Below are 16,973 nucleotides of genomic sequence, written 5' to 3'. Positions count from 1 at the left end.
ATATAAGGAATTTGGTTTCCTCTGATGAAAGTGCATCAGAAATACATGGCTTCTCTGAAAATTTGAATTGCCAAGATTATAAGCAGAGCCCAGTAAAAATAACATCAAAATACAGAAGAAATGGATTTTCAAAGCAACGATATGGATCTCAATATTACATGATGTATCTCCTTAGTTTCCAACACAACTTGCATCAGGTCCAGATAAATTCAAACTCTTTGTTTCTCCCTCTTTTTTCTCAAATTCAGACAATAAACTGCTTTTATCTCAGACTACGTATCTATGATTTCAAACATGCAGGTAGTTAAATATTGAAGCAGGAAAATATGACACCCCGATTAGGAAATATATTCTAGTTCTAACAGCAAACAATTGGTTTATTAAATAATAACAGAATAACAGAGTTGGAAGGGACCTTGGAGGTCTTCTAGTCCAACCCCCTGCTCAGGTATTATAAAGTGGTATTAACACATAATCCTGATTCTAGCCCTCAGTTAATGCAGCCTAGAACTGTGTTGGCTTTTTTGACAGCTGCAGTGCACTATTGGCTCATATTTAAGTGATTGTCCACTGCAACTCTCACTTACTACTATTGGGACTCCAAGATCCCTCTCAGTTCCTACTATTAATTCAGATGGTTATCCAGAAGCTACAGACTCTCTCCTTAACTTTTAATTTCTTAGCCATTCTGAATAAAGACAGCTGAAGTTGTCATAAAAAGGTTTAGAAACTTGCTTGGCAAAACCATTCTAAAATATATCCAAGTGATTTTTTTCCCCTAAAATAAATACTTGTTTTGTTTGTTTGTTTAAGGCAGGGGTGAAATCTAAAAATTTTCCCTACCGGTTCTGTGGGCGTGGCTTAATTGGTGGGCGTGGCTTGCTGGTCAGATGACTTGGTGGGCATGGCCAATAACAATAAATAATAAAAATAATAAACAAAGTATAAAAAAACAATAAGAGGTACCAAAAACCAACTTTCACACTTTACACACACACCACAACACAACTGACTCAAACACAATGTAAAAGCAGCTGCACTTCACACTTCACATAGCCAAAAAAAGCTCAAAAACCAACTTTCACACTTTACACGCACACAACACAACACAACACAACTGACTCACACACAATGTAAAAGCAGCTGCACTTCACACTTCACATAGCCACAAAAAGCTCAAAAACCAATTTTCACACTTTACACACACACACACAACGCAACACAACACAACACAACTGACTCACACACAATGTAAAAGCAGCTGCACTTCACACTTCACATAGCCACAAAAAGCTCAAAAACCAACTTTCACACTTTACACACACACAACTAACACACACACACAACTAACACACACACACACACACACACACAATATGCCACATACAGCTTTCTGAGATTTTGTGTGTTTGTGTAGTTAGAATGAAACACTACAGAAACACACCAAATCTCAGAAAGCTGCACAAATATTTTATTTTATTTTATTTTATTTTATTGTGGACTTCAAATCCCAGAGTTCCTCAGCCAGCAAATCCAGCCAGTTGATCACCGAAGAAATAGATTATCTGAGCGATTGATTCTATCTGGCTGAAACTGAAACTGCTTTCGGGCTGTGGCCATGTGTTCATCAGTAATCAGGTAAGTGCCTTAGAATCTCTACTCTTACTTGTAGAAAACATGTTTTCTACAAGTAAGAGTACAAGTAAGGTTCTGCTGTTTTTTTACTTTTAAAGGCCTGTTTCTGCTGAAGCAAAACCGGCTTTTAAAAGTAAAAAAAAAAGAAACCTCTGCAGATGGTGTGGCTCAGCAGAGGCAGGGGGGCGGGGCCAGGGATTTTTGCTACCGGTCCTCCGAACCAGCCGCCGCATCGCTACCGGATCGCGCGATCCCCACCGATCCGGGAGCATTTCACCCCTGGTTTAAGGTGTGATGCTATCTTTACATGGAATGAAAAATCTACTTCATTTGCTTTTTATATAAAAGTTTCTACCAGGAACGATGTCATTAGAGCATTTGGGATCAGAGGGAGCTGATCATGTTCTTTAAACAAGTGGCATTGGAGCTATTAGAAGCCAATCATCAAGTCTGAATCACAAGCAAAGCTCATTAACTTCTGCCACTGGGTATGTCTACTTCTGGAGTTTTGATCAGAATAAGAAAATTGCCTTATTAAAACAATTAAAGATCATAACAAAAGAAAATAAGTCAACTTTCAAGCAAACCATTATGCCAATAGCTATATACAATTATTGTCATGAAGAACAGGCAACAGTCTACAACTCTGTAACAGAGATAACACTGTAGTTATCTCTCAGCAGAGAATCAGGCATTCTTTTCATGTGCTGTGCTGGGTGCATCTAGCTGATCTTGGCTGAATTTAAAACACTAATTAGGTATGAACCTAGTTAGCAATCCAGAAATGTTAAGGTTATAAGTCATTCTCCTGGAATGAGTTCTACCTGACTCTGTGGTCTCTTCCCAAAATCTCCAAAGCTTTAACCAAAGACTATCTACTATTGATCTCACCCCATTCCTAAGAGGTCTGTAAGGGATGTGCATAAGAGCACCAGCGTGCCTACCATTCCTGTCCTAATGTTCCCTTTGACTGTATCCAATTTGTATGGTTATTTCATGCTTATACTTACAAATACTGTTGTGCTTGACAAATAAAAATAAATAAATAAATAAATGATTTCCTACTATGAGTTTCTGAGATGCATTTGATTTTCAGTCTAGTTTATAACCTTGATTTCTGGATTTCTAACCAGGTTCAGCCCTAATTTCCTACATTTCAACTCAAGAGTCATCTTACTGAGAAAATTGACACTGACTTTATTTATTTATTTATTTATTTATTTATTTATTTATTTATTTATTTATTTATTTATTATTCAAATTTTTATACCGCCCTATCTCCCAAAGGACTCAGGGCGGTTTACAGCCTTATAAAAACATAAAAAACATAAGAATAAATACAAGTTAAAACAACATTTTAAAAAACTTATTACATTAGGCCAAATTTAAAAATATCGATTAAAATAGTACAAAACCCCATTTAAAACTAATTTTTAAAAACTAAACCCTAGGCCAGCCCCGCACAAATAAATAGATGTGTCTTAAGCTCGCGGTGGAAGGTTCGAAGGTCAGGAAGTTGGCGCAGTCCTGGGGGGAGCTCGTTCCAGAGGGTGGGAGCCCCCACAGAGAAAGCCCTTCCCCTTGGTGTCGCCAGTCGGCACTGCCTGGCGGACGGCACCCTAAGGAGTCCCTCTCTGTGGGAGCATATGGGTCGGTGGGAGGCAGTCGGTGGCAGCAGGCGGTCCCATAGATAACCCGGCCCTATGCCATGACTGACTTCCTGATAGGTGGATATAAGATTATGGTCCTTCATGCAATTGAATTTTATATATATATAAAATGGAAGAAAAGGAAAAAAAAGACATAATGCTTGAAAAGTGGTACAAGGAAGGGGAAAAAAAGGACAATCAGCAACAATGTAGATGAACTTGATTCAGAGTGGGTATGGAACAGATCTCCATTCTGAATCTCCAGTAAATACTGATGTGATGGCCATAATAAATCAATCAAACAATCACAATTGGCTGGCTCTGCAGAGAGCTTTGATAAAATATTTCAGCTGAAGGAGCCGAAACAAATCACAGCTATCCAAGTATCAGTACAAAGAATTTTACTGATTCTATTTACAAAGACACAATTCTATTGTAACAATTTCAGCATCAAGAGAGCTTGCGATGGAGCCAACACTGTCTCAAATGAGAGGGAAGGAGAATAAATTCATATTCACTTTGCCAGGTGTTAGGGAAATAGGTCACTTTGAAAACTGACATGGGTAGCTTTGCTTCTTGCTTGTTGCTATCCTATTTTGCCAATTAAGCATCTGAGCAAGCTATGTATTGGTTCAAGCCGAGAAACAATGACCTGCCTTTCCATACTTGAAATCATCTGCTTTTTTGTTGTATTCTAATGTGCTCTGGACAGGATTCATGTTCTTCACAGCATCCTTTGGAGAATAAAGGTGGCTGGAGGGCAGTCTTTAAGGATCAATTTGGTACTCCTTTAGAGGGAGGAAAGATGTTGGGGAACCAGTTATTACCAATACAGTTATAGGATGCTGGGTACTTGTGTTCCTAGCGGTGTTAATAATTAATCTGTCAAAGAAGATACTGCTTGTGAAAATCCATATGGAAAATGTCATTAAAATTAAATTAGGAAACTTGGGCGTTAGAGGATGCTACTGAATTCATATCGCTCATTTATACAATAGATCTGTTTTAGGCAGCAGCAAAGTAATCTTGGTGGATACGAAGGTGCATGAACATCAGATTTCTTATTTCTGAAAAGTGTGTTCTCATTTTATGCCAGATTTGCATTATATTCAGTTTTTAGAATATTTTAGTGAGGGTTATTTTAAAAAAACAAATGCACTGGAAGCTCACACAGAGAGCCTGATACTAATTGCATACCTAATCTGAGATCTGATTTCAAATGAAAGCAGCATACATATGGGTGATTTTCCCTTTTAGTGTTAATGAAGTACAGATACGTTGAATATTTTGTGGTTTCTCACCACATGCTGGTTGTGTTTCACTGTATGCTGAATGTTGGTGGTTTTCCTCCCTTGTATTTTATTGTGCTTTTAGTTTGGGAAGCTGCTTAGAGTTGTTTGGTAATTAAGCAACCTAGAAAGTCAACAAGCAAACAAATATGCAACGGCAGTGAAGTGAACCTTATGTTCTAGAATGCTCCATGTAGTTTATGACTGTAATTGTGCCCAGAATTACATTATTAAGTCATTACAGTCATTAAGTGGCTCACTATGTTACCATTTTTGTGACTTTTTTGCAGCGGTTGTTTAGCAAATTTTTTTCCTGAAACTGGAAGTAAACTAGAAAAAATATCAAAAATCACAACCATGTGATTGCAGAACTCTGCAAATAACAGGAAAGGAGAGCCTGTTGCCAAGTAGCCAAAATGCAATCTCATAATTGTGGGGGACATAACGGAATAACAGAGTTGGAAGCAGTGGTGAAATCCAATTTATTTTTACTACTGGTTCTGTGGGCGTGGCTTCGCGGGCATGGTGTGGCTTGATGGGCGTGGCTCGGTGGGAATGGCAGGGGAAGGATACTACAAAACCTCCATTCCCACCCCACTCTGAGGCCAGCCAGAGATGGTATTTGCCGGTTCTCCAAACTGCTCAAAATTTCCGCTACTGGTTCTCTAAAACCTGTCAGAACCTGCTGGATTTCACCCCGGGTTGGAAGGGACCTAGTCCAACCCCCTATTCAGGGAGAAAAACCAATACTAATTCAGAAAAATGGTTGACCATTTTTTAAATGGTTGAATTTCTTCTTAAAATTATCCAGTATTGGAGCACTCACAATTTCTGGAGACAGTCTCTCACTATTCCTCTCATCTGTACACTAACAGAGTTATAAGCCTACTTAGTGCATTGAGTCAAGAATGTGATAGACTTTTTATGGTATAAAAGTTAAACAAAAGTCTTCTAGAAGCCTGGAATATTAGGATAAGAGCTTTTTCAGAATCAAAGCAGAATACAAAAAATCCTACCAGTAACTTTCTTAACTCCACCTGGTTGCTAGGCTACTAGCACACAGAGCATTTAATTAATTCTTCAATCTGAGAGACCCCACTGGTATATGATAGAGATTTTTTGTTGCTGTTTTTAAATTAATCCTTAACTGCATCTATTACTTGCCATTGCTAATAGGACGTTGTACTATAGTTATGCTTTCCAGCAGTAAAATTTGCAATTGGAAAACATGACAATGTCAGTGTATGAAATACCCTATCAACTCATCTCAGTATGCATATCAAGTTTTGCCAATATATCCAGTGTGGTAGAAATGAATGAGCAAGCATGATGGACTTTCCCTCATGGAGGGTGCTTCATAGGAACTTTTAAAGAAAGGAGGCATTAAGACAGGAATGTTCCCATATTGTGTAAAATGTACTGTAGTTGTTGCGCTTGAATATTTAACTATATAAAGCCATAGCTATCAATAGAGACATAAAAGAATGCTGCCTGAAAAAAAAAATCATAGAAATTTGTGGGGAACTCACTTATTTTTTTAAAAAATGTACAAGCTAGCCAGTGGTCTCTTAAAAGTCTGATCTTTTAAATGCTTAGTATTATTATAGTAGTACGGGATCTTTGCAAATTATTCCATTTTCAATGTTTCCTGGAATAACCATATATCCTGGGAGGACCATGTAATCCCATGACAAAGTTTGCCAGAAAGCCCTAACAATGGAAAATAGCCTGCTGTTAAGTATAAAATTAAACCAAAGAAAAATGCTCATTTAGATTCTTCTTTTATGTATATGAATAAATATTTGCATAGACCCATGCCCACAGATATATATTCACAGTCTGTCTGTCTGCCCATCCATGCATCTATCTATCTATCTATCTATCTATCTATCATCTATCTATCTATCTATCTATCTATCTATCTATCTATCTATCTATCTATCTATCTATCTATCTATCTATCTACGCATCTACCTACCTATTGCATTTCTACACCACCCATCTATTTCACTTAAATGATTCTGGGCAGTTTACAACTTAATAAAACAGTATAAACACATGAATATATTGAAAAAAGATTGAAATAGTTTGAATATTAGTATAATAGAAAATATAATATAAAATAATAGATTGAAAGAAAATAGATCGAAAAAAGAATTAAGAGCAAAGTTAAAATATACATTTATATAAACAAACAATCTCTGTCTACTCCATTTAATTTGCCAAAGAAGTGGATTTTTGAAGATCCACACATTCTTACCTTTACCTAATTTACTGTGTTTCTTGACAAATATTTCCTAGGTTTAGGTTTGCTATCATAAAATGCATTGTTATCATTATGAAAAATAGATTGAGGCAAAATAATGCTTAAAGGAGAACAAGAAAACAAAAGAGTAAACTTGTGTTTATATGGGTGTACACTGCAAACCATTTTATTAATGCTTGCAAAATTGGCCTTCATGTTTTAGTCATTAGGGCATCCAGCAATACAAACAAATGAAGATGAAAGTTGAAACTACCCTTGCTAAAATAATTTGGGGTTTCATTGTTTTTATTCCTTTTAATGTGAGTTACAATTTTCACTGAACAGAATATAAATTAATGTATTGCAATTAAAAAAATACAGAGTATAAAGGAAGGAACAAGCATCATCCCTCATTGCACTTCTTTGATGTCTGACATCCATATATTCAATCTTGTTATTTGCTAACTAATTTCAGTACAACTCCCAGTGGACATCTAGAGAGAAAGGAAAAAGGAATGGAACAACAGTTGGAATGTATTATGCTTATTTGGATTTTACTCCTCATTAAGCTTGAGGTTTTAATATTCCATATTTTTGAAATGTTGCTGTAGCAATCTAAGACATTCTGCTTGGATGGACTTAATACACAATTTAGCGATTAATATTTTAAACCACAAACAAGCTGGCCCTATTTTTGTCTCAAGTTCAGCAAAACCAGTTTATGTGCTAGGTTATAAAAAACCTAGAAAATCAAATCACTGTACTGTGCAAACATAATGGGTTTTTTTCAGAGTTAAATCACAGTGTAATTTGTGATTTAAAAAATATTTATTATATTTAGTCTTAAAAGCTAACCAACTTATAGTACAAGTTCCTAAATATTTTAAGGCAGAACTCTAGTGAATTTTTTTCTTCAAGTCAAATTCATTTTGACTTCCTAAACACGTGTCTGTTAGGTTGTTTTTGACAACACTTTGTTTTCCTCTTACCTTCTAGGATGTTTTTCAGTTTTCAATAGCCCTTAACCTTGCATTTCCTGGTAATATTTCTGCAAATACTAATTTGATGTATAATTTCTCAGCATAGGTTTTATCCCTTTGTTTAAACTATAGAGCCTTTGAGTCTTAAAATATCTAAGTTTTGCAATTACAACTTGTTAATATAATCATTAAATATCCTTCTTCTCCTACTTTTCTATTTTAACAATGCATTCCACATTGCTGTTCTCTCACAATGTTATAAAAGCAAGTTTATATTCCTGTCATGGATTGATGGACTTTATTAACTTGATGAGCTGTATTGTTTATATAGAATAGCTGAACTGCTGTTTTTAGGTTACCGTTTGCTGTTAGGCAAAGTACAGCATTATAATGCAAGGGAGGTAATATAGTGATTGGGATAATTTACAAAAAGTATTCTACAGTAATGGTTTTTGAGACTAGTTCATCTTAATTCATAGTCAAATTAGCATACAGCACCTAGATTGGAATTCAGTTTTATTTCTATACAAAATGACAAAATAAAGACAAATTTTCAGTACATGTCATTGACAAATCAACATGAAAAGACTTCAGAAGCCATCCCAATTAAAATACTTGGGATACCGTGCAAAAATATCATTTACTTTGATCCAAAAAATGACAAAGTTGCAAGCACATTTACAGGAGTATAATTGCTCAAAACCAACATACTACAGATCTGTTAGATGTGCAAATAGAGCTGGTTCAGAAACTTGTGCAGACTAAATTTGGTCAGCATTTCTCATCAGAGGGAAAAAATAAAATGAAGTTATTTAACTTGGCTCAAATGAATTCTGGCAATAATTACATTCCTAATGGTAGTGAATTGGAAATACCAGTCTGAGATATTAGATTTTTTTTCTTCCACTGAACCATGTCTGATTCTTGGAAACTGCATGGACAAGTCCCTGCAGTTTTCTTGGCAATATTTTTCATCAGTGGTTTACTGTTGCCTCTTTTTAAGATATTAAATGATAGAAATATTATTACTGTTCAGATAATCTTGGTGGATGGTGAAACGGACAACATATAAATTTAATAAATAAATAAAAACCATTTGAGTGAGGACCAATGTTTTGTTTGTTTGTTTGTTTTCTTTGGTTGCTGATGTCTGGGTCCAATCTAGTATCTGTAATTCCAAATGGTGCATCCATAATCTCTCTTTTAGGACTGACTTTGGAGTGCAGATGTAATGTCTTGAATAAGTGGCCTAACACTTGGACTTCATTCTTAAAGTTGTGCCATCCTGTTTAATTATCAGTTCTGAAGAACTCAAAAATACAGTCCACTATGTTTTCCCCTTCATGGGCCGGCACAACCAGGTAGCAGCTGCTTCATAAGAAATCAAGAAATTGTCTTATATTAATTTGATATTAATTCATACAATAACCCAGTTAGTCAAGAATTGTCAACATAGGTTGGTATTCCAGTAGAATAGTATGCAGATGTTTTACCAAAGTTACCTTGATATTTAACTTGGCACTACACCATTTGACTGAGATGGTGTAGGGTTTCCTGCCTGGGCAGGGGGTTGGACTAGAAGGCCTCCAAGGTCCCTTCCAACTCTGTTGTTATATTATATTACTTGCTTCAGCCAAACTCTGCATTCTGTTCCCAAATCCATGATAATAATCCAGTTTTAAAAAAGGCTTGTTGTTGATTTGTTTATTGCAACAGCCTATTTGGATACATTTTTTTAATTGACTCACATAAAACAGATTAGTTATTCCTAGGCTAGATATTCACAAACAAAATATAAACTTGGATTTACCTATTGGATAAACATAAAGATCATACAGATAGTATAAGGCTGAAGAAGTGAGTCAAATAATTCAAGATCAGCAACAAATCTGTTAAACAAACATTATTCTGTATTGGTCTGCTCACAAGTGAATGATTTTATATTTCTCTTCTTTCATTAAGCATCAGCTAGAATAATCAAGGGCTAACTGGGCAGAAAAATGCTGACCAGTCTTGTATCTCTGAGTATCTGGATCTGAAACTGCCTGTCTTCATAAGGATGCTGGGCCATTGTTCATAATTTATTCCATACTGTCTCATTAAAAAATTGTTATGATTATTCAATAATTGAATATTCACATCTGACTGAATCTGGAAAGCCCTTAATGCAATTTGCTATCAAATTGTTGAAAAAAAATCTCATTTTAATTATTTCATTGCTTTAATACACACTCTCAACTCAGAATATATAATTAGAGGGAGGGGGGGAAGCAAGCAAGCAAAGACAGACTAAATAAGATACAACAATATTTGTATATGTATAAAAAATAAACTACCTTTGTTTTAAAAAATGATTTAAACCATGACCATATCAGACATATTATCCAGTTTTAATGTTGCACTGAAAAAAAGTATCTTGACAATAAGATTCTTGTGAAAGTCCACAAAATTGGCACACAGATAGAAATACACCACATATTTTATAATTACCATTCCTTATAGAGAATATAATTATTTTTAAATTCATCTCAATAGGAAACTATATTTAAACCATTATTCCATATTAAACGTCCAATGAAATGCAACGTTTCATATTACAGGTAGTCAACTTATAATCACAACTGAGCCCAAAATTTCAATTGCTAAGCAAGACAATTATTAAATAAATTGTATCCCATTTTGTGACATTTCTTGTCCCAGTCATTAAGTGAGCCACTTCATTTGTTCAGTTAGTAACATGGTTGTTAAATGAATCTGGTTTTTCCATTGACTTTGCTTGTTGGAAGGTCACAAAAGGTGATCAGATGACCCAAGGAAACACACTACAACCATCCTAAATTTATGACAGTTACCAAGCATCTGAATTTTGATCACATGACCATGGGAATGCTGCAACAGTTGTGACTTTTTCAGTGCTATTGTAACTTCAAAGGGTCACTAAATAAAAGGTTGTAAGTCAAGAACTACCTTTATTTTATACTAAGAAATCCCATCATCAGTCACCCCTGGTAAAAACCAGGAAAACCCTTTAAGAGTGAAATCTTTAAAAATGAAAGTTGATTCATTAAACCAAGTAAAAGGCAGAACAAATTAGGCTTCAAAACCTCAAAATAAATTAACCCTCCAGAGACACAGATGTAAACTGAGAGAAGGGTTTATTTTGTTCTGTGCAATTTCACCAGCAGTCATTCACATTTTAAGACTCTTTAATTTGAATATGCACATATAAGCATCTCTCATCTTTAAAAAAGTGATGATGTTCATGTATAAGTATGCAATTGTAAAAATTAAGAATGAATTATATAATGAAGGATTCTAGTTTCAATCGCAAGAGTCCAAAATATCATATGTTTTCACTGCATTTAGACTGCATTTCTTTTGTATTGTTATTGTTATGCAGTTTCATAATCATAATTACTTCCAAATCTTGGCATGGTTCATAATCATAAGTAAAAATTACTAAATAATGGAATAATATAAAGAAACCTGAGTCTTAGGGAAAAAAAATATCGAACTTTGTCAAAATTTAAAAGCTTAGATTCTAGGAATTTGCTTTCAAATGTATATTTTCAAAAGGATAATATTTCTATTTGAAATGTATAATCTGCATTTTCTATAATGATAGAAAAGAGACATGGCAAGGCAAAATCTTACATGGCCAGTACATTAAAAAATAAAATAAAATAGGGAAAGTAGATAACAAGACCTGGCAATAGTTAACAGCAGGAAATTTGAAAAGACTGAGGAGTTATAAAAACATGCATATAAAGCCTTAAAAACAACTGCATATAAAGCCAGGATTGAGAAGACAACAACAGAAAGCAAATCTTGTCTCTGCAAAGAAATGGAAGAAAACCCAGAGGGGAACAAAAAAGAAGGGGCATCAATTGTCCTTGCCAAAACATCCAGTGTCTTACCAGTTATGAGGCCACTGCCACACCCCATATAAATGTTGTATATAATTACATGGATTATGTGTATATGTTCATTTCCCTTTGTCATGTTCTCCTCGTATGCTAAATAATAAAAAGTGTTTTATCTCATGAAAACTTATTTTAGCTCTTCTAACAATAATAGAGGCAGCCAATTAATAAACCGTGGAGCATTTACTGCAGATAGATGGAAGAACAATTGAAATCAAGACACTTATCTAACTTTCCTTTAGATAGTTACTCATTTGTCTCAGTTGAGGACTCTATGATTCTATCTTCCCATGACTGGTCCAACAGTAAATTTACAACAAAGCTGTCACTGAGGGAGTAGATTTAGCCAAGGAAGTTGCCTTTATGGATCAACTATCTTATATCCTGGCAACAAATGATCCTGTTACGGAGGAGAACCAGACTATTCTGGGAGGTGTGAAGACTGAGAATATAAATAATCCTCCAATTTCATGCTTAACAATGGGAAATTACTGTTCTAATGAATAATTTAGATTACATTTTTTTAATGTTAATGAATACGATTAGCAAACCACAACAGATTTAAATAACATTGTTTCCACTTAGGCACAGGAAATCTCCATGATGAAATCTTTCTTAGCAGAATATCAAAAATACTACAAATATTGATGGAACTGTTGCATAAAACATTAAATAGGAACGAACATAAATCACAAGACACAAGCTCCAGTGTAACACCCATCAGCCAAAAAAAGTTGCATTCTATACTCAGAAGGAGAGGAAATAGAATTAATATCAGGAAAGCAGAAAACAAAATACCTTTAAAAAGGCATTAAATAAAGAAAGATGGTCAACAGAAAAGGAATTCAAAATAGGAAAAGTTAAAAAAATATTTTAAAAATGAATTTTTCAGATAAAAAAGGAAATTTAAGCCAAACAATTTACTTCATGGGAACTGAATGCAAAAAGGGGAAATGATCAGGAAAGTCTGAATAATTTAGCAAGAAGGACCAAACATTTTTTGATTATTTGTGCTATCGAGTCATGTTCTGACCCTAGTGACAAAATAGATCTTCTACATCACCAGCTGTCCCTAATCAAACTTCTCAACGATAGAGACAAAGGTGAGCATCTGTTTTATAAATAGATACATAAATTCCAAATCAATTGGGACATTTGTATATATAACAGCGAAGGAATCCCAACAGCTTCAGCTCCTGTGGCCTAGATTGTGGCTTGCCTCACAATCAGGAGGTTGTAAGTTCGATCCTAGGTAGAAGCAGATGTAGGGTGTCCTGCTTGGGCAGGGGGTTGGACTCGATGACCTGCAGATCAACTCTGTTAATCTGTTAATCTATAGTCACAATTAGTTTGGTGTTGTAGAGAGTTTGTTAAATTCCTTCTCTACAGAGTAATGTAATTCAACCAAAACTATATGCTATAAATTTATAAAGCTAACATGAGCCAGTTAAACTGGAAGGATTAAATTTCCAAATATGTTGCAAATGGAGGATATATCCGTAAAGTAGAGAACAGCCTAATAAAATATAGTTTATTAATAGAAAGAAGACGACTAGGGAAAATTCAAACGAGTGCAGAAGTAAACCTTCCAAAAATATATGCAGCTCAAAAGAAACAGCTCAACCAAACAACATCCAATAAACACTGTTAACAACCATGGAGGGAGATATATAAATGGACATAATCTGTAATTCATGCAGTGCCTCAAGATCTATTGCTAGCTGAGATGAATAAGACAACAAAGATGAATAGCCAGGAGTTCATAAAACTACTGTAGATTTACACATAACAAAGCAAATAGACTAAAAATCGAATTCTGGATCCCTCAAGGACACCACGGATGCAACATGTAAGTTTGCACCAGATATCCCTGGAGTTAAAAATCATTGTGTTTACAAAGACATTCAAGGAATTTTAAATTTAATAGAAGAAGTGAAATGGCCAAGGTTGATTCAAATACTTCAAAAGAAGAAAAGACTGGAACCCAGCACATATATCAAACTTTAACACACCTTTTAAGACAAAAAAGTAATCAGAACCCAGATTCAAGTTGAAGTTAATCAACAGAGATAACAAAAAACAAACAGGAATATATCCACCAATCAGTTATATCCTGGAGATAAATAAGATGAGTACTTTTTCATTTTTTAAAAAATTATGATATGATTTTTCTTCAGGTAATATGTTTGATAGAAAGAATGTGACAGCATTAACTAGTTATATGTGTTTCTATAAATTGGCCAAGAGGGATAAAAATGGGTATGGGCACTAATGATGCTCAATGAGCTTAATGCAATACATCTGAACATCAAATTAAATTTGGAAGATATAATGTAGACAAAATTCAAGGACTAAGGTTGAAATCTAAAGAGAAAGTATTAACATGCATTAACACAGTGGTGAAATTCAAAAAATTTTCTCAGGGTCCTAAGAAAGAGGAAATGGCAAATCACTTTTGTACATCCATGCCTCTTTAAAATATTTTTAAAGATTTGTACAAGGTAAAGGTCATTTATAGAAGCTTAAATTATAGAAGTGGTGCCAATATCTGAAAGATGGATAATGTAAATAATGTCTTCTTATTGATATTCTCTTAAATCCCAAATTGTGAGACAATCTTCCTAGAAAACTTCACTTTCAGACAATGCCAACAGCCTATTTGGATAGAAGATATAAAAGATTATCAATTCCACACTGTTTGTGCATTTGTAATAATTGACAGGTAGAAGATCAGATCCATTATTTATTGCAGATTATATTAGAAATTTACAGTTAGATTTCTTATGACTTTGTTAAACAAAATGAATCAGTCCAGCATAGAAGGGGAAAAAAATCATTTCCTGCTGACTGATGTAGACAAACATCTAACAAAGATTGCGAACATGTTTGCAATGGCTGCAAGGAAAATATGTATGCAGATACTGATATATAATATGGTTAATTGTAAGAGAAAATGGACTGACCAGAATGGGATTGTTGCAATTTTTTTTACGTTTGCTAAAATTCCTAGTGATAAATAAATGAACTGAAATGTAAACTGCTGTCTTACTCAGCCTAATTGTATCAGCATTATCCTGTGTTAAAAATTCTCAGCAAATAATCTAAGCAATTTCTGCTGTTTTAATCTTCTGCTTAAGGTTTAGCTGTCCTTCCCACATTTCTTTGTAATAGGATTATCATTCTTCTAAAAATATTGAGATCCTTTCCTACTTACTATTACTTGCTTGCTTAGCAACCGCAACTGGGACTGGAAATTCTATCCTTAACTATTGCGGGCACTAAACAGAAACCACTTGATTCCAATGGGTTTATAATGTATTCTCATTTGGTAGTGAAGTATTATGGTTGTTAAATGAAGTAGCACATGACCACGATTTATGATTTTACTTCTGTATTCTTTAACTCTGCTTGTTGCAAACTAGTTGTGGAAAAGAAAAATGGTGATCATGTGACCATAACACACTATGATCTCATAAATTACAGGATAGGTTGCAAAACTACTGTTTTAACACTATTCTAACTCTGAACAGTCACTAAACAAAGCAGTTAGTGAGGACTACCTGTATTCATATAATATTATGTGATTACACAAGGATTCTCATTCTAAGAATGAATTCACTTCCATATACTGTAGATGGTTAAAAGATAGAGAAGAGGATGAAACAATAAATAATATTTTGTAGCAGGCAGCATCATTTTTATGGCCACTCAGTATTAGTCTTTTTTATTTCTTCCTTTGGATAATATTGAGACAAAATAACAGCTGACAACAAACAGTGACTCTGTTCAAAGCTCTGTTTAATAGGCTGTTTTGATGCACAGAACAATTTGTAAACTGTCAAAGTTCAGATCTGTTTATCCACAACTGAAACCATGACACAAATGAAGCAGAAACATACAGTAGCCATAAATCTAGTTTCAGGTACAAGGCACTGACTGATTATCAGGAGAACAAATATGCATTGTTATTCTTCTAATGAACAAATAAACAGTTCTGTGGGCTAATGATTGATATGTTTCAAAATGCAAATGGCTCCTGCAAATTCGTCAGAGAGTTGCAAATTATTTGACACCATATACTGCTGATTTTTGGATTTATAATTGTATCTCGGTAGCAGACATGCTCCTCCCACTTTTTTTTTAAAAAGTAAATATTTACTTCCCCTTTGTTGTTCTCTGATTAATATATAGTTTTTATAATTATTCATGTATTTCTTATTGAGATTTTTGGTCAATTCTTTTAACCCTTTAAAAACTATACTCTAAATTAGTGTTTTTCAAACTCGATAAGTTTGACATGGGTAAATATTAATATTCAGAATGTTTACATTTGGTCAAACTTCTGTTATGAATATATATGCTGTTAATTTTGCTGTGACTCCATATGTTTCCAGTCTTATAACACTGGTAAGATATTTTATCTTACACAAGTTTATCCTTGTGACCCTGAACATTTATCTTAGTAAAATGTGATATCATTTGATTTCTAATTTTTTAAAAATAGTGCTGTGTATGCCTTTCCAGTATCTTTCCATTTTTTTTTTACATTTCCACAACAAAAGATAAAATGTTTCCCCTGTACCTTACAATTTCTACTATATGATTTGCATATCTTGGCAATTTTTGATGGAATTATATGTCATCAATAGAATATTTATTGTGTACCAGTTTTATGTTAAATTATAACTTTTGTAACTTTGAATGATTTGTTCCATAGTTCTTCCCATTATTGTATTATAACTGGTTTTTTTAAGCCTTACATCCATTTTATCATACAGTTTGTTTCTGTTTTGTCTCTATATCATATTTGAATAACACTTTATACATATATCCTATGTATGCATTTTAAATTCTATCACTTTTTTCTAGAAGTCTTCTATTTTTTGAAGCCAAACTTTATTTTTCCAACAATTGTTAGGTACCTCAACTTTTCGATTATTATTTTTATTATTCTATAATAATAATTTAGATTTCTATACCGCCCTTCTCCCAAAGGACTCAGGGCGGTTTACAGTCAAAGTAAAATCAATTAATACAAAGGAAAATTTAGAGTTGATTGAAGAACTTAAAACCAATAAAACCCCTTATTAAAACCCCACTAGGCCAGTCCTGCACTGTGAAACAGAAATGTTTTCAGCTCGCGTTGAAAGGTCCGAAGATCAGGGAGTTGACGGATACCTGGTGGTAGCATGTTCCAGAGGGTTGGTGCCCCCACAAAGAAGGCCCTCACTCTGGGTGTCGCCAGCCGACAT

General features: G+C 34.2%; 1 protein-coding gene across 1 annotated transcript in view; it reads right to left on the bottom strand.

Annotated features, from left to right (window-relative positions):
* Positions 1 to 16,973, bottom strand: part of EDIL3 (EGF like repeats and discoidin domains 3) — a 290,594-nt gene that overhangs the window by 188,015 nt on the left and 85,606 nt on the right. The gene's annotated exons all lie outside the window — the stretch shown is intronic.

Source organism: Ahaetulla prasina, chromosome 2, assembly GCF_028640845.1.
Source record: "Ahaetulla prasina isolate Xishuangbanna chromosome 2, ASM2864084v1, whole genome shotgun sequence".
Taxonomy (NCBI): domain Eukaryota; kingdom Metazoa; phylum Chordata; class Lepidosauria; order Squamata; family Colubridae; genus Ahaetulla; species Ahaetulla prasina.
Note: the sequence above shows the minus strand (reverse complement) of the source record. Positions and strands in the feature narration are given on the sequence as shown.